General features: G+C 32.7%; 1 protein-coding gene across 1 annotated transcript in view; it reads left to right on the top strand.

Moving 5' to 3' along the window:
* CFAP47 (cilia and flagella associated protein 47) overlaps positions 1-19,027 on the top strand; it is an 859,036-nt gene that overhangs the window by 588,241 nt on the left and 251,768 nt on the right. The window lies entirely within an intron of this gene.

The following is a 19,027-nucleotide window of genomic DNA, read 5'->3' as shown; positions in this document are numbered from 1 at the left end:
TATATATATATATATATATTCCTCACTTTCTCATATATTTATAGAATGACCAGCCATGGATGCCAAGATCAATATGATTTATTTATTTTCTACAGTAAATAGTATGCTAACTTTTTGGTCATGAAAACCTTTCCATTTGCTATGTGATTAAAACAAAATGTGGCAAGCCTCATAGAGATATCTTCCTTGTCTCCTGAGGAACCTATATGTGGGTCACAAGTCAACAGTTAGAACTGAACATGGAACAACAACAAGATGAGGCTGCATATTGTCATCTTATTTATTTAACTTATATGCAGAGTACATCATGGAAAATGACAGGCTTAGTGTATCAAAAGCCATAATTAAGAATTCTGGGAGAAATATCACCTATCTCTCACACACAGATGATACTTCAATAGCAGAAAGTGAAAAAGAATTAAGCAGACTCTTGATGAGGGTGAAAAAGAAAAGTGTAAATGCTGGCTTGAAACTTGATATTAAAAAACAAAAACCCTCTTAAGATTATGGCAAATGGTCCCATCACTGCCTGGAAAATAGAGGAAGAAGAAGTGGAAGTAATGTCAGATGTTTTATTCTCAGGCTCAAAGATTACTGTAGACAGCAGCTGCAGCTATGAAACCAAAAGACACTTGCTCCTTAGAAAGAAAGCTCTTGGAATTCTGGACAGCATACTAAAAAGTAGAAATAACATCTTGCAGACAAAAGGCCATATAATCAAACTGTTTTTTTCCAGTAGTAATATATGGGTGTGAAAGTTGAACTATAAGAAAGCTGAGTATCACAAAATCCATGCTTTCAAATTGTGGTGTTAGAGAAGACTCTTGAGAGTCCCTTAATCAGCAAGGAGATGAAACCTATTAATACTTACATAAATTAATCAAGACTAATTTTTGAAAGATCAAATACTAAAACTGGAGCTTAAATATATTGGCCACATAATGAGAAGACAACACTCATTGGAAAAACTCTGAGATTGGAAGTATTGAAGGCAAAAAGGAGAAGGAGATAAAAGAGGATGAGATGAATTTATAGTGTCATCAAAGCAATGAATCTGAATTCAGACTTTGAGTTGGACATAAGTGAGTGACTCAACAGAAACATGTCCTTAGAGCACTAAAAGGCTAAATCATTTGCCTAGGACTATATATATTACAGAGCTGGGGTTGATTTTGCTTTTTTTGGCTTCAAAGACAGAGTTTCATCCATTATGTTCTGCTGCCTTTAAAAAGTGACCAAACTGTGTATTTCCTTTCCCTAGAGATCCTATTTCTAGACATAAAAACCTAAGAAGGTCAATGAAAAAAAGAAAGGCCTCATACAGCACCCACCACATTTATAGCAGCACTTTTTATGATTTTTACATAAGCCAAATATAGTACAGACCCATCAAAAAGGCAAGGTCTAGATAATGTAGTAGAGAAGTGTAATGGAGTATGACTACCATAAAAAATGATGAATAAGAAAAATTCAGCACCTGACAAAACTTACTGAAAATGATACATAGTGAAATAAAATGAAGGAGATATAATATCTAAAACAATATAAATAGAAATAATAACAACAATGAAAAATAAGACTCTGTGATTATCGTAGTGAACCTTGGCTAGGGGAGGTGGAGACTGTGTTAGAGATGAACTAATGTGCTACCTCCCTTCCTTTGTAGAACTGGAGGACTTTCAAATTTTGCACCTACTGTCAGATTTGGTTTATAAGTTGTGTGTGAAGTAATTATTTAGGGAGCTTGGATCCTGTGCACCCTGGTGGCAGGACATAGAAGTCACATAGTCACATGGTGTGTTGGAAGGCTGGATTCTTGCGTTCCTCATCAGGGTGGGCCACTTAAGTGACAGTATGGCAGAGCCAGTGCAACTTGGCCATGGAGGGAGGAGTATACTGGGTTTTAAGACTAGAGTTCCTTCATACCCTATACCAAGAACAGGTCAAAATGGGTATATGATTAAAACGTGAAGAATGATATAAGTAAAGTAGGGTATTGTAAAATGTCTGTTAGATCTATGGAGAAGGGAAGAGTTTATGACTGAACAAGAGATAGAGAACTTTACAAGACGTAAAAAGAATAATTTTGATTATATTAAATTAAAAAGATTTTGTACATACAAAACCAATACAACCAAGATTAGAAGGGAAGCAAAAAAATGAGAAAAAAATTATAATAAATTTCTCTGATAAAGGTCTCATTTCTCAAATATACAAAGAACTAAGTCAAATTTATAAGAATCTGAGTCATTCCCCAACTGATAAATGGTCAAAAGATATGGATAGATAGCTTTCAGATAAAGAAACCAAAACTTTCAATAATCATATGAAAAATGTTCTAAATCTGTTCTTATTAGGGAAATGCAAATTAAAACTACTCAGTGATACCATGCTATACCTATTAGATTGGCCAATATGACAGTAAACGATAATAATAAATGTTGGAGGGAATTGTCAAAATTGGGACACCAATGCATTGCTGGTGGAGTTGTGAAGTGATTCTACCATTCTGGGGGGCAATTTGGAATTATGCCCAAAGAGCTTTAAAAGATTTTGATCCAGCAATACAACTACTAGGTCTCTATCCCAAAGAGATAATAAAACTTGGGAAAGGACCCATTTGTGCAAAAATATGTATAGCTGCACTTTTTGTGGTAGCACAGAATTGGAAACTAAAGGGACATCCCTCAATTGGGAAATGGCTGAACAAATTGTGATATATGATGGTGATGGAATACTATTATGCTATAAGGAATGATGAACAGGAAGATTTTAGGAAGAGCTGGAAAGACCTATGTGAACTGATGTAGAGTGAAATAAACAGAACCAGGGAAATATTTTACACAGTAACTGCAATATTATGGAATGATCAAATGTGATGGACTTTGCTACTAACAGCAATGCAATGATTCAGCACAATTCTGAGGGATTTATGAAAAAGAATGCTTTTCACCTCTAGAGAAAGAATTGTTGGAGTAGGAATGCAGATGAAAACATATGATTTATCACTTCTTTATTTGGGTATAATGATTTGAGGTTTTGGTTTTATAAGATTATTCACTTATAAAACTGAATAATGCGGAAAAATGTTTTGAGTGATAATATGAATTGTCATATTGTCAACTGCAGTGGGCTGGAAGAAAGAGGGGATGGAGATAACATGAATCATATAAATTTGGGAAACTTATGTGTAAATTTGTTATTAAAATAAGATAAAGAAAAAATAATAGAAAACAAACAAAAATAGACTCCTGTTCTTGATTTCCCTACCTAACTGGCTGGCATTTTCTTTCTGAGCTGCTGCTTATCTCCTTAGGTCATCTCTGGCCAGTCTTGGGGGAGACTTGAGTCAGCAAAATCGAGAAACAAATCTAGAAAGTTTTCTCTCTCTCTTTCTCCTCCTCTCTCTCCATCGATATTATTCTCTTTACTAAAAAACTCTACTTAGCAGTCAGAATGCTGCTCCTTGCCAGCTTCTGGAAGAAATGAATGAATGAATGAAAAAGAGAGAAAATAAATGTTTACTATATACAAGGTGATTGTTTAGTATTGGTGATAGTATTGGTGATGCATTTTTGCTCTAAAGGAGCACACATTCTACTGGGGGAAGACAGCACAAAATAAAATATTTCAGCTAGAAGTCAGATGGACTGTTCCCTTTATCATTATACTTTAGAGTATAATGGTAAAATTTGTCCTTTAATGCCATTTCCATTGAGAAAAACTCATCAGTTTCTGTTGTTGAAGAATTTCATAGTACTAAAGACCTGATAAAAGAGGATGAATTTTTTATGTATCTTCTCTAGCTTTGTCTGAAGCACCTGCAGAGGCAATAACTCTATAGGTAAAGTGAAATGGAATGATGGTTTTGGTGTCAGGATCATTGGTTTAAAGAATGTGGCCATTTATAGGACTCTTAGATTTGCCTTCTAGTTGATGACAGTTGTTCAGAAAGTGATTTTGGTGGTGGAAATTTCACAATGAAATCTTACCTAGTGATGACTACATTCAAGGGACTGTCTTAGAAGCAAGGCCAATGGTTGGAATCTTTACTTCTGTTTTTCAAGGTTCTTTATAGTTCTGATTGCTCTGCTATTTTCATCAGTGTTAGAGAGAAGGTGGTAGTTTGATTCGCCAGACACCTATCTCTTCCCATCTCTTCCCCAAGGTGCCTTGTCACCTCATCTAAGTTGGTTTCCCTTTTACACAGATGGCAGTTAGCTGACAGCTGGAGGAGTAGTACATTGTTGAGGTGACATTAAAATGAAAAATTGTAGGGGATGATGAAAACTCCTATATATCCACTGCACTGAGTTTAGTAGTGAGCAACTACAATGAAAAATAGTTAAGGGGGGGCAGCTGGGTAGCTCAGTGGAGTGAGAGTCAGGCCTAGAGACAGGAGGTCCTAGGTTCAAACCCGGCCTCAGCCACTTCCAGCTGTGTGACCCTGGGCAAGTCACTTGACCCCCATTGCCCACCCTTACCACTCTTCCACCTATGAGAAAATACACCAAAGTACAAGGGTTAAAAAAAACATTTAAAAATAGTTAAGGAACCCAGAAAATCACAGGAGATATAATGAAGGAAAGTCATGTCCTCAAAAGCCTTTATACTCACGACTCAAATTAACAATAAGCACATTGAACAAGAAATTCTAATGTAAGGACAAAGTTTTTATCTTAGCTGTATTACTGAGAATCGTTTTGATGAAAAACTAGTACCTGGAATATGATTATAGATGGATATATCCTAATCCAAAGACAGGGCATTGCATATTAAGAAAGTATATACAGTGAAGAAATCCAGGAATCAGAGTGGGGAAGCATAACAGATGGCATTTAAGGAAAGACCAATTGGAGACATATCTAGAAATGGTTTTAACTTTGGAGTATAGTAGTTACCTCTTAGGCACCGCTAAACTTTCCGTCATTTCAGTTACCTGAGGTCATTTAAAGGGAAGTAGGAAGGCAAGACTTTTCATCTGGTCTCCCACCATATGAAAGATGGGACTGGCATAAAGTTTAACAAAACATGGAAAGTGGGACTTAACCATGGAAGACAGACATGCAGGTGGATAGGCTGGTACCTGGTGGGAGTGGAGAAGAATGGGTGAAAGATCTCTCTCTGCCCTGGAGGTCTGTCCTCAGATTTCACTGTGTCACTTCTGTTTTCTCTTGGATGGTTTTTTTTTGGGGGGGAGTGGGGGAGCAGGAATGGGAGGTAGCAGTTTGCTAAGGAGAGGGTTTGGAGGAGAGACAGGGAGCACAGTACTGTACATTAGCATTAAAATAGGTGTTAAAAGTAAAAGTGAGAACTACTGCAGGCCTCCACTGGGGGTCTTGGAATTTATGCCCCTTGAAAAAGTAGAAGAATATTGTACAGTACTGTATAATAACATACAATGTACTCTATTATTACTGAACTGAATGTTGGTAATATCGTCTGTGTTTAATTTATCAATTAGGGTTTAATATATGCATAAACAGACAAGAAAATCATGTTATATATGAAGTCAGTAGGCATTCACTTCTAATTGATTACTCAGACAGTAGAGATGATCAAGAAATAGAGAGGTGCATCATGCAAAATAAATATTATTTTTTCTTTTGTTTTATTTTTTAAGGAAAGTAGATTCCAGCAATCACATTTCACTTAGGTTAACTTTGGTTAATAATAGAAAATTCACAAAGGAATTATTAATGTGATAGAAAACATTTAGAAAAGGAAACAGTAATTGCAAAGTCATCATATCTTCAACAAGAACAGATCATGTCAGACTAACTGCATTTCCTTTTTTTGACAAGATTACTAAACTTTTAGAACAGAGAAATGCTATAGATATTGCTTATCTCTATTATAGTGAAACATTTTGTAATGTGTTCATACTATTCTAATGGAAAAGATGAATAAATACGATCTTCAAAATTTCTTGATCCCTCCCCCAATTCCACTGGGTTTTACATGTGTCATTGATCAAACCTGATCTATATTCTAAAGAGATTAAAAGAAAAGGAAAAGAACCTAGATGTACAGAAATATTTAGAGCAGCTCTTTTTGTTGTGGAAAAGAATGTTCGTCAATTGGGGAATGACTGAAAAAGTTGTGGCAAATGACTGGGCTTGGAGTACTATTATACTACAAGAATGATGAAGTGGATGGTTTTAGAAATACATGGCAAGAGCTATAAGAACTGATACACAGTGAAGTGGGAAGAACTGAGAGATCATGGTATATTGTAACAGCAATATTGTCATGATGATCAACTGTGAAACACTTGGCTACTCTGATCAATACAATGATCTAAGATAAAGACTCAGGATGAAAAAGCACTACGTCTACAGTGAGAGAACTGATGAATTCTGAGCACAAATTGAAATATCATTTTCCTCACTTTATTTTTTCTTGCCTTTTTTGAAATATGGCAAATATGGGCATATGATTTGCCTGATTTAGCATGAAGAGTTGATGTGGGTTGAGGAGGATAAGAGGGAAGGAGATAATTTGTGGCTCAAAATCTAACAAGAGCATTTAAAATAATTAAATAATTAAAATGTTAAAAAGTAAAACTACACTGCATTAAAAAAAAACAAACTATTAAGGGATGCAGTAACTTGCCAAAGCCTATAGAGCCAATATATGTCAGAAAAAGACAGACCTTCCTGACCTCAGTGCCAGTATCCAAAACATCATTCTATTTCTTTTATTTAATAAAGAACATGTTTTAGTTTAAAAAATTCTTGATCACACTCTTTCCAATTATAAAAAATTATGTGCTACATATATGTATACACACATATATAAATTACCTACATATTTACCTAGACTAATAATTATAAACATAAAACAAATGCCAAAATTAAAACAAAAATGTTTACTTTGTGGTAGATTTGTAGAAAGAAAAATAGAAGGATTGTTCAGAATAAGAAAAGGAATGTATAGAGGAGTTATTGATCTGTACCAGTGGTGGGAACAGCCTCAATTATGATTCACTTAAATATCTTTATTATATGTGGTGGCTTACACCATTAATGTACATAATAAAGAATTATCATGTTATCTCCATATGGCCACATTTGGTAAACATGCAAGTTTTCTTCATAAAGTTAGAGAGGAGATGCAGTACTTTTGTTACCTGAGAACCAATAATTCTGAGTAGTCTTCAAAGTCTGCCTTTATAAAAGGCATCGTTGAATTCAAAGAAATCATATCAGTTCTGGAAATTGTTACAAAAGGAATCGAGAAAAACAATCCCTAAAAGATCTTCAAGTTTTAAGAAAGGGCTTATGCCTGGAAAGACTGAAGGATGGTTATCTCCAAACATTCAGGAAGTTAAAAATAACCAACTAAACTAATTAATATTCAGAGATAATTAAAATATTCCTATGCATAATTTGTGTAAACAGATTAATTAATACCATTGTTTATATTTAATTATTTCTTGATATATCATTCATCTTTCCCTCATTCTTCCTGGTTTTCTTGGCTAACAATTTGAAAAACATTATTTGACATGCAAAAGTGACAGAAACGACATTTCTCTCTATCACTTTTACTAAGAATAATTGTTTATAAAGAAGCAAAATCTGATCTTAATTTGATGGTTTCCTTCCTAAATTAGATACTTGTATAGTTTTGTAATTCCTCATTAATTATATTCATGTACTAGGCATTAAGAAAACTACCCAAAGAGACATGTATACCTCATAGGCATTTAAAGCAGCTTTTTATAGACAGACAATCCTGGAAAATTTTTTGTAGGAAATATGAAATCAGCTTCTGACTCACTTGTAGAACTCCCAATTGCCTAGAAAAGGATGGCCTCAGATAGCCTTTCTAGAGTTCTTATCTTGGGTAACACAATTCCTGAATGATGGAAAGTTATTGAAGGCATAGGTAATAGAAATAATATGTACATGATTAATTATGAGTTAATGATCATTATAATAACATAGAGGAGTAAGATGATAATTTATATAATGACAATGATATAAAGAAAACAAACTTTGAAAGACTTTAATAATTTCATTAATGCTCTAAGAAAAAAAGAAAACTCTAAGCCAAATAAAAAGTATACCACCCTGATAGTGAGGTAATCGACATAAAATGCCCACTGTAACATATTTGGATATGGCTAATATTAGTACATTAGTTAATTTTGCATATTTATAATCAGGTTTTTTTCCCTAGGGGAAGTAAGAGTATTTGAAAAATAAATGCTTACAAATAAAATTAATTGTTTTTAATTTAAAAAAATAAGTCAAGGGAAGATGAGGAAATCTTTGGAAGCAGTATAGTAAAATACTTTGACTGAGTCAGTGAAATGGACTATATGAAAAGTCCTAAATAGTAAGAGAAAGGACATTGTTAAAACATTAAGAGAGAAAATATGAAGTAAAGCTTTTGCAATTCAAAAAGTTACTTTTAAAAACTACTTTTTATCCACATTCAAAGCAGAAATATGGATATTAGAATTTCATATTCTTTTCAGTTTTAAAAAAACAACATAAAACCCAATCATTTACAAAATACAAATATGTCCATATTCTTTTCAGTTCTGACATACCATTTGGCATTTACTAAAGGTATTTAGCTTTTTTTCCCCTAGATTTCACCTCAAAAGCTGAAGAAAAAAATCTATACATGTTAGTTTCTTTCCCAATTAATTGGTCTTATTTTATTCAATTATTATCAATATTTTCTAAGGATAATCAAAATATTCCATTTGGGGGAGTCATCACAGTGATATTTAGAAGCCATTGTATTTTTAAAACCATGATATGTTGGGTTTTAGCTTTATGAAGGGTTACTGAGAGATAAAAAAATCTTATATTATTTCTATAAACTCACCTGATCATATTCTTTTACTCCAGAATTTTTTCACTCATTATTCTTTCTCCTTGCATTTGTAGTAAGTTATTGTAATAGTTAAAGTTAATAGCCCCTTTGGCTTGTGGAGGTCACATTATCTTCTTATCAAAACTTACTGTGAAGAATGGCGTGGGAAAGTCATTTCTAAAAGTGACTGATAGCAGTTTATATTATGACCTATTCCATGGAAAATTTTATTTGAACAGATATTAATGACTTAATATAAAGAAATGAAGCTTCTATTTTGGAATTTCAGGAATCAGTGAGTAGGTAGGGACTATAGAGGGAATAAAGTGATGAATGCAATATTTCAATCTGCATGCAGATTCCATCTGTTCCATTTTTGGTTGTGCATATCTTTTTTCATAATAAGTCTCTTGTAGTTGTCCTGGTTCCTTGCTTGTTGATAATAGTTAAATCATTCACATTTGATCATAATATAATATTGTTGTTACTATGTACAACATTCTTCTGGTTCTTCTCATTTTACTTTGTATCATTATGTAAAGGTCTTTCCAGGTTGTTTGTGTGTGTGTGTGTGTCTGTGTGTGTGTGATCATCTTGTCATTTCTTATGTCCTTATAGTATTCCATTACAATCATATATCTCAACTTGTTCAGCCATTCTCCAATTGACAGACATCTCTTTGACATTTTTTAAAAAGCTAATGCCTGTCAAAGGAAGAAAGGAGAACCAGGAACATCAGAACCTCAGCACAGATGATGTCATCTTCACTACAGTAACCAATTTCTTTTCCTAATGTGAAGTTCTGACACTAAACAGGAGTAACACCAAGAGTGTCAAACACAGACATATCTGGAAGAGTCAACAAGTTTTTATCATGTGACAGTCAACTGTAGTAAATAGAATTAGTAGTCATATGCCTCTTGTAACTTATTTTGTAATTTAAGTTGATGGTCAAGCTTTCTGAGTACTATCACCTGGCCCACATGCCTAACCTAGGTATCACCCCTAAAAAAGGAAACTTACAGATTATTAACTTCTTTTGAAATCTCTATGGTTTGGCCATATCCTTTTTTCAATAAAAGCTAAATAAGGATGTTCTATGACTTTTTTCCATTTATTCAGATATACCACACTGTCAGCAAAAGTCTCCTTTTTTAAAGTAAATATGCACCTCCAAATAGCAATATTATCACAATTTTGCTCTTCTATGCAAGAAAACAAGGTGCCTCCTAGCATTACCAACTCTTGGTATCTCAAATCCTTTCTAAAAAGAAGAAGAAGCTTCAAAAAACATCTCCTAAGAAAAGAAACATGTCTTTTGAGAGGAACATGTACTACTTCTCTAGGGTATATGGACATTTCTGAGGGGGCAAGGACCTTGAGACCAAGACAACTTTGCACTGGGGAAAGAATAAAGAAAGACAATAGAAGGGCAGTTCAAACTATGCTCAAAACCTGTCAGTTGGAACTGTTTCCCAGAAACTACTCAGTTGTATATCAAAAAATTAGTTGATTTAACAAGGGCAGAGTTGTTGCCCTGATATAGGAAAGCACTATTTTGTAAATTGAATGATTAAAACAACCTCTTAATTTGCCACCCTTCCTCAAGTCTCTTCCCCTCCAAGAAATCTTCTATAAAACAGCCAAAGCTGGATTTCCTGGGCAAAAGTCTGAAAATGTCACTCCTCTAAATAATAAACAATAAACTTCAGTGGTTCTCTATAACATCTCAGATCAAATTAAAAGTTCTTCTGCTTGTTATTTAAAACCTGTCAGAATCCATCACCAAACAATTTTTCCAGGCTGATAAGACATTACTGTATTCCATATCTTTTGGTCCAGCCAAAATGTCCAATTTTCTATTCTCTACATGTAATTCAATTTCCTATCTCTGACTTTGGGCAGGCTCCTCTATACTAGAAATGCATTGTGTCATCAGAATCCCTACCAACCTTAAAAGTACATCTCAAGTAACGAGCTGTTTTCTTCAAATCTCCCACCCCCCAGTTGCTAGTATCTTCTCCAGAATTTATTATATATATAATGTGTATTGAATATATGTGTATATATATATACATATATAATTTTGAGTACATATTGTCTCCCACAATATAAGCTTCTTGACAGCAGAGAATATATATATATATATGCATATTTATATAGTTATTGTATCCCCAGCTTACAACACATTATTTATCACATAATATTTAGTAAATGCTTGCTGATGATAACATGTCATGAATATATGGGAAAGGTCAGCAAATTTTTGTCAGATTTTAAATGAGCAGCATGGAGTCATTATTTAGATACTGCATAGTATTTTTGTTACAAAATAATGGACTTATATCAGAAGTTTAGAGTTGTTTTTAACTTGAAACAAGCTTCAAAAGTTTGGTTACTTTTTCTGAAGTAGCTAGGTGGATTGAATCTGAAAATTTGGCTTAGAAATCTCATTAGAAACAAGCTCTCTTACAAGTATTCCAAGGCTCTCTTTCTCAGTTCAGGATAGAAGTACCTAAAAAAATTCCCACCTTCTGATGATATTTGGAAACTTTTCTCTTGTTCCCATCTGGAACCTGAAAGAACACAGACATAAAAATGAAAATAGGGAGAAATAAAAAAATTAAGAACAAACTTTCAAGTGTAATTTGGCTTTTGTTTCATATGAGGATTTAGAGAAGGTATTATATATTTACTGGTTTTCCATTTAATAGTCAAAACAGATTTGTGAGCCTAACAAAAATAACCAGATTCCTTTTTTATATCATTATGGGCTCACAAATGAATTTAATAATTCCTTGTATTATAGGACTTTTTATAGTTAACAAAATAATTTTAACTACATTGGGAAAGTTCCTTTGAGAATAGATGGAAAGGGACATCAGTGACCATCACAATAAATTATCTAATTTTTAGAGGTGAAGAGATTGTCAAGTCCAGGTTGGCCATGTGATGTGTGAAGGGTTATTCAATAATAAAAATGAGAAGTCATATTTGAACCTGTCTCTGCTGACTCTAGAATCACCACTTTTTCTAATGTACCATGAGGACCCCAACAATATTATGCTATAGTTAGGGTAGGTGTTATTCTCTCTTTATAGAGAAGAAAACAGACTGTGAGAGGCTGTCATGTTCTTGTGATCACATAGTAACTGGCAGAACTGTGACCAAAATCTATCCTTTGTGTTAATATTATTCATGGATTTTTCTTTTTCTTTCCGCTAGTTTGTAAGCTCTTAAGGTGATAACTCTGTCTTGTTCAACTTCGAATTTTTGACATACTTAGTAAGCTATCTTGGTAATATGCAGTGACATTGAATAGTATCCTGTGAATATATATGAAAAATAATTAAATTCAATCATTAATTAATTATAAAGTTAGTGAATCTTTGTTATATGGAAGGTTCTAAAGGATTAAAACGTTTTATAAGACTATTGTGGTCTGGTTGAGAGTAAATAAGACAAAAGAAGTAATTATAAGAAAGAATGTTGCCAGTTCCCTAACAAAAAAAAAAGAAGACATAGGAGATCAGAGAAGGGAGAGGTCATTTATGAATGGAGTGATAAAATTGAGTCCTGAAGAATAAATATACAGATAGGCAAAGTACCATAGAGAGATTGGGCATAGCTTTTAATGATTGGTCATGTCTTCTGATTAATTGAAACAAGATTATAAAGAAGCTGGAAATGTAAGGCATTTTTTAGAAATTATGAGTAATTTAATTTAGCTGAATTGGAAGGTTTAAAATATTAGAAGATATACTTAAAAAGAGCAGATAGGATCAATAAATTAGCTCTGAGTAACTGTCTCAGGTTTTGGATTTGGCACAGAGTAAACACTCACAGAGACAGTAGTGCTAATCAATTCCTTTAATGTCAATTTTATTAAGGGATACAGAAAGCAAAGATATGTGATGCAAAATTAAATCCAATCTCTGTTGTGGTCCATAGATGCATCCCTTTCTCTAAGATTACTTCTATACCAAAAGCTGCATGTTGCACTAGTCTGAGGAAAGGGAATACTTGAGGAATTGCCAACTAAAGTTGGAGGCATATCTTTCCCATTCTCTATTTTATCAGATTCATTTTTATTTCCCTGCCTTATTTAGTGAAATTCTGAATATATCCATTTTCCTTGAGATAACTCTTTATTCTAGTGTATGCACAAATAATTGGTCTTGTAAAAGTCACTAAGCAAAGTACTCTTTAATTTAAGGTTTCTAACTGAAATCAAATACTGAAGTTTTTTGAGAAGGGTAATAACAATGTGATATATTTGGAAGATTAACCTTATTACAATGTACACTTTGGATTTTAGGAAAACACTGAAGGAGGACAGTATGACTAGGAGTCAACTGCAATTTTTATAGTATGAGGTAATAAAGGCCTTAATTAGAGTAGTAACCATGAGATTGAAAGGAAAGATCTGGAAGAATGTGGCAACTGAGGAAAAAATTATTTCACTATCTGAAGAAACCAGCAATGAAGTCCAAACCTATTCTCCCAAAGCAAAATTAAACAAAAAATAACATCTTACCTCTACCATTGGTATTTAAGGAGTAGGTGAGAAATGGAGAAAAAAATAAATCAGAAGAGGCCATTTGAATCTCTCAAGTTTACAATGTGATCGTCAAAGTATTTGGAGTTTTAGGTGCTATTAGTTTTAGGAATTTCTTAAGCAAAAGTATGACTTTACGTAGTGGCATTTTCATTTCATAGTTGATCTTTTCCACAAACTATTTTTTCTTACCAAAAGGTACATAATTACTTCTGTGAGTAACTGTATGTCACAGGAATGATAGGAAGAAAAGAGTAATTTATTTAACAGAGAAAAATGTTTCAGATAGAGAATATACATTAAGTTTAAGAAAGGGATTGTAAATAAGTGTTGTTTTTGTAATAGCATTACCTTTTTAATTTTGTCTTTATGATAGTATAATTTTCCTACTTGTTTTATTATTATTTTTCCATTTATTTGCTTGGCTAGGTTTGGAAGTGACTGTGATTTCTTGAAAACTATGCCAATTAAACATAAGTTCTGTCAGGTCCTACCAAGTTGGAAAGGTGTTTAGTACTAAGTTCATGACAGATAACATATGGTAGAGGATTCAGCTTTGGACTTAGGGCTATACTACTAATCAACTTCAGCATTAGTGAAGATGCTAATACTCTTGACAGTGGGATAAAAGAAGCAGAGAGGCAATTTCAGAGTATGTGAATTAGGGAGTATTAAAATTCATGATTATGTTTATAAGAGGAGAGATAATTAAGGACAATTGAGAGCAAGATTGTAAGAAGTATATAGAGAACAGTTATGTTAATGACTGAGTGCCTATGGGAGAATTGGGAAATTGGAAGATATGGGATTTCGTATGGGAGAAAAATTGTTTAGCTAAAATGATTTCTTATACATCATAGCGAAAATGAAGGCTTGTCTGCAAATTTGGAGAACTAGCAATGGCTCTTTATAAAATTAGGTCAAGTAAAGAGGTTAGACTCCCTGATTCACCGCTGGTTCAGGGAATAAGAAAGTGGGAATTTTTGTGGAATTCTGAGACTTTGTTTTCCTAAGAAGGCAATACCAAATACAGATAGAGATCCCCTAATCAGATTCTGTATATACATATTGATATTGATAGCAGTAGAGATATCTATATTTATATCTCTATCTATCTACATATATCTCTATCTATCTGTATATGTAGATAGATAGATAGGGATCTGTATAAGAATACATAGGGCTAATATAGAACCTTAAGGTTTGCAAAGCACTTTAAAAATATTATTTTATTTGATCCTCATCATAATCTTTGGAAGTAGGTATTATTTTTATCTCCCTTTTATAAATGATAAAACAGAGTGAAAGAGGTTAAAATTAAAGCATGTACTAGATACAGGTCCTAATAACTTGAGAGAGATGAATGTTAAAATTTTAATGTGAGCATTTAGAACTTATAAATTGGCAAATGAAACTAAATAGAGCTTGACTTGTCTTGCTGTTTATCTGAGGAAAAAAGATTGAGAAAATGTTCATAAAGAAAATTAATCTGAATAGAATGTTCTATGCATTTTTCTGCTTCTTGGTAGCTAAAATGGTGAAGTAAGGAATACTCCTGGTTCACCCAAATCCATTCCCAAAGATGCACAAAAAAATTCCTGAATCCTAAGGAAAACAGGAGGGAGTCCCATCTCAGTGGTTGGAAAAGAAAGAGGAACCCAGTGCATGCAGTTATAGTGCATATTCCAGAGTAAGAACCAGCTTACTTCATGAGACATCAGGGGAATCAGCAGTAGGGGGAACATAATCTGGCTGGACGAAATACCTGCAAATCTCCTCACAAGAAACAAGCTGGGCTACTCTGGGCCACCCAAAGGCAGCTTGACCTACCTCAAGCAGCAGATAAGACTACATAGCAAGCTTGAAACAGTGCTCCCTTTACCCCATGAGCACAGGAGAACTTCAACATATAAGCAAGAGAATGAAAAAATAACTGGAAAAATGAGCAAAAGACAAAGGGAAAAAACATGTCCTTAAAAACTTATTTTAGTGACAGAGAAGATCAGTATAGAAATTTGGAAAAGGACAACAATGCCAAAATAAAAACATGTGAAAGGAAAATGTGAAAGGGTTTCAGGTCCCAAAAGAAGTAAAGAGAAGTTTTAGGGGGCAGCTGGGTGGCTCAGTGGATTGAGAGCCAGGCCTAGAGATGGGAGGTCCTTGGTTCAAATTTGGCCTCAGACCCTAGCTTTGTGATCCTGGGCAAGTAACTTAACCCCCAGTGACTTTAAAAATAAAAATAAAATAAAAAAGATAAGTTTAAAAAGTAAAATAATAAGAACATTGATAGAAAGAGTCAAAAGCTTAGAAAAATTCAGTGAAGAAAAAAAACTCTAAAAACTAGATTGGGACAAATGGAAATGGACACACACACACATTAACACTGAAGAATACAACTTCGTAATGACTAGAATTGGCTAGACAGAAAAGGAAACAGAAAAGCTCAAGGAAGAAAATACCTCCCTTAAGCTAGAATTGACCAAATGGAAGCTAATGACTCCATAAAACTTCAGTGAGCAATAAAACAAAATCAAAAGAATGGAAAAGGAAAAGAAAATCAGAAATATTTAACTGGAAAACAAACGAACAAACTCACTTGGAAAATACATCTAAAAGACATAATCTAAGAACTATATGCATACCTGAAGCCATGGTCAGAAATAAAAGTTTGGACACAATGTTACAAGCAATATCTAAGGAAAATTGTCCTGATATCCTTGAACTCAAACGGAAAATAGAAATTGAAAGAATCCACCAATTACATCTTAAAAGATATTCCAAATTTAAAACTACCAAGACTAGTACAGAGAAATTCTAGAATTCCATGGCCAAAGAAAAAGTACTGCAAGTAGCCTAGAGAAATCAATTCTAACATCATGGAGCTATAGTCAGCATTATATCAACACATAGCAGTGTCTATGTTAAAGGGCCAGAGGGTTTGGAATACTATATTCTGAAATGAAAAAAGGTATAAGATTACAAGCAAAAATAATCTCATTGGAAATGAACATAATTCACCAGGGAAAAATGATATTTAAATAAATAGAGAAATTCCAGGCATTCCTTATGGAAAGATCGGAGCGGAAAAGAAAAATCAAGGATCAAATTTGACATTCAAGAAAAGCATATGAAGGTAAACAGAAAGGTGAAAACTTAAGGAATTCAATGAGATTAAAATTCTAGCATGGGGAGGTTATAATTAAAATATTTAAGATACTTATGGTACTAGAGACAAGGAGCTGATTTTACAGGGGGAAAGCAATAAAATACATAATCTACTGGTTAATTTAATTTTATAAACTGGAAGCAGAAAATCTAATTGTCAGTATCAAAATTAAAAAAAAAAACTAATTCATAAGCAATAAGGAAGAAATTAAAGCAATTATTAGGAATTATTTTGCCCAATTCTATGCTAATTAATATGACAAGCTAAGTAAAATATATAAATATTTCAAAAAAATAAATGCCTAAATTAATAGAAGAGGAAATAGGATATCTAAACAACCATAACTCAGAAAAGGAATAAGAAAAGAATAAGAAAAAGATTAAAAGGTACCAACAAAACATCAATGAATTTTCTAAGAAAAAATCCCAGGGCCTGATGGATTCACAAGTGAATTCTACCTAACATTCAAAGAACAATTAAATGTTAACTATATGAAGTATTTGAAAAACTGGTATGAAAAAATTCGACCAAATAACTTTTATGCCACAAATATGGTGCTGATATCTAAAACAGGAAGAAGAAAAACAAGAGTAAGAAAATTATAGGCCAATCTCTCTAATTAATATTGATAAAAATTTTAAACAAAATACTAGGAAGAAGATTACAGCATTATATCATTAGGATCATACACCACAAGCAGATGGGTTTTAGTGCAAAGATGGTTTAATATTTGAAAAACTTTCAGCATACTTGATAGGAAAACTATGAGCATATTAATAAAAAACCACAGAAATCATATGATCATCTCAATAGAATGCAGAAAAAATACTTTGACAAAATACAAAATCTATTCCTTATGAAAACATCAGAAAATAGTGGAATAAAAATGTCATTTGTTAAAATGAAAAATGACATCCATCTAAAATTACCAGCAAACATTGTTTTTATGGAGATAAGCTAGAAGCCTTCTGAGTAAGATTTATTTTCACCACTACTATTTAATACTATTCTAGAAATGCTAGCTATAACAATAAGAGAAGAAAAATAAATTTAAGGAATTAGACTAGGAAGTGAGGAAACAATTTTATCACTTTGCCAATGATATGATGATATTTATAGAGAACCTTATTGAATCAGCCAAAAAAACTAATAAAATAATTCACTTTAGCAAAGTTGCAGGATATATAGTAATTTCACAAATATCATCAGCATTTTTATATGCCATGAAAAAGCCTTATAACAACATATTAAAAGAGAAATTCTATTTAAAATAATTGTAGGTAATATAAAATAGATGTGGATCTTCCTAGCAAAACATACCTAGGAACTATATATAAACACAATTACAAAAAAAACTTTTCACAAAAATAAAGTAAAATTTTAAAAATTTGAAAAACATTAACTGCTTATGGTTAGATCAAGCAATGTAACAATAATGACACTTTTGACTAAATCAATTTGCCTATTCATTTCCATTCAAAGTACTGAAAATTTATTACATTGAGCTAGAAAAAAATAACAAAATTCATCTGGAAGAATAAATAGAATTAATGGAAAATAAATAAAGGAAGAAGGTCTATACATAGGAGATCTCAAACTATATTATAAACCAGTAATCATCAAGACAAACTGGTACCTAAGTAATAGGATAGTGAATCAATGGAATATATTTGGTAATTAACATCAGTAATTAATGCCTATAATAATTTAGTATTCAATTAACTCAAAAATACAAGCTTTGGGGAGGACTCACTATTTGACAAATACCACTAGGAAAACATTGACAAACCATATGGTAGAAGCTCTGCATAAATCAACATCTCATACCATATACCAAGATAAAGTCAAAATAGCTATATGGTCTAAAAATAAAGAATGGTACTACAAACAACTAAGGAAATAAAGAACATTATATCTGTCAGACCTACACATAAGAGAAGACTATGATCAAACAAAACATAGAGAACATTATGAGAAATAAAATAGATAATTTTGTTTATATTAAATTTAAAAGTTTTTGTACATACAAAACCAATGCAATCAAGGTTAGAATGGAAACAAAAAAATGGTGGAAAACTTTATAATAAGTGGCTCTGAAAAAGCCCTCATTCCACTCCAATATATTGAGAATGGAGTTAAACTTATAAGAATAAAATTCATTTCCCAGTTGATAAATGGTTAAATGATATGAACAGGCATTTCCCAGAAGAAGAAATCAAAACTCTCAATAGTGATATAAAAAAAGAAAATCCAAATCACTATCAATTATAGAAATGCAAATTAAAACAAATCTGAGACACCATATCACAACATCACACACGTTAGATTGACTAATATGACCAAGAAGGAAGATGATAAATGTCAGATGGGTTGTGGGAAAAATGGGATACTAATGAACTGTAGGTGGATTTGTGAACTAATACAATCATTGTAGAGAGCAATCTGGAACTATGCCTAAAGGCCCTAAA

The sequence above is a fragment of the Gracilinanus agilis genome, chromosome 3 (genome assembly GCF_016433145.1).
Source record: "Gracilinanus agilis isolate LMUSP501 chromosome 3, AgileGrace, whole genome shotgun sequence".
Taxonomy (NCBI): Eukaryota; Metazoa; Chordata; class Mammalia; order Didelphimorphia; family Didelphidae; genus Gracilinanus; species Gracilinanus agilis.
This window is presented reverse-complemented; position numbering and strand designations above follow the sequence as displayed.